Here is a 958-nt window from a genome sequence, read left to right as displayed (position 1 = left end):
GGATACCAAGCTAGCCATGTCCCGTTCCTTGTCCTCACTGACATCATTGAAGGTCTCTTCCTCCACCCAGCCACGTACAACACCAAGGGTCCCTGAAAGGTGACAACAAGCCCCCTGGGACGCCTGCTGTGGTTGGTCTTCCACCTCCTCAAAGCCACCTTCCTCCTCTGACTCCTTCTTCAGACTCCTCTCTCTGCGTTGCCACATGTCCAGCAATCGACGACGACAAGGCTGCTTCTGGGGGTGATGGTGACCACAACTCTTCCTCTTCATGCTCATCTTACGGCCTGATCCAGCACTGTTCGCAGGGCACGCTCCAGAAAAAACGCATATGGGATGAGGTTGATGATGTTGCCTTGGGTTTGACTGACCAGGTTTGTCACCTCCGCAAAAGGATGCATGAGCCTACAGCCATTGTGCATAAGCATTCAGTAACGCGGCCAAAAAATACCCAGCTCCGCAGAGGATGTCCTTTTTTTTAAAATTAAAAACAATCTGTTCTTAACAGTTTAACCTCTGTTACGTCCCCTAACAGGGGCCGGTGTATGGAATAGATTTTAGGAACCGGGATGTGGAAAAAGATGCTTGGTCGGTCCTCTTACTTCCAATTTGGGGCACTGCGCGTATGGCTTGCAATGTACAGTACTGTGCCACCATATATGAGTGGTGTGTTTAAATAGTACTATTCCTATCAGTTTAATCCCTGTTACGTCCCCTATCAGGGGACGTGTATGGAATAGATTTTAGGAACCGGGAGATGGAAAAAGATGCTTGGTTGGTCCTCCTACTTCCAATTTGGGGCACTGCGCGTGCGCCGTGTAATGTACTGTGCAATCACAATATGAGTGGTATGTTAAGTAGTACTATTCCTATCAGTTTAATCCCTGTTACGTCCCCTATCAGGGAACGTGTATGGAATAGATTTTAGACAACCGCAAAAAGTTGTCACACTCATGAC

The 958-nt window shown here is 48.1% G+C and overlaps 1 non-coding gene across 1 annotated transcript; it reads left to right on the top strand.

Moving 5' to 3' along the window:
* The first annotated feature begins 466 nt into the window (after positions 1-466).
* On the top strand, positions 467-659 carry LOC120987378. Its single transcript, XR_005776000.1, has one exon. It is a non-coding gene; the product is annotated as a U2 spliceosomal RNA (small nuclear RNA).
* Positions 660-958: the final 299 nt, after the last annotated feature.

This window comes from Bufo bufo, chromosome 1 (assembly GCF_905171765.1).
Source record: "Bufo bufo chromosome 1, aBufBuf1.1, whole genome shotgun sequence".
Lineage (NCBI taxonomy): Eukaryota > Metazoa > Chordata > Amphibia > Anura > Bufonidae > Bufo > Bufo bufo.
The sequence above is the reverse complement of the archived record's forward strand: the minus strand, read 5'-3'. Positions and strand labels throughout refer to the sequence as shown.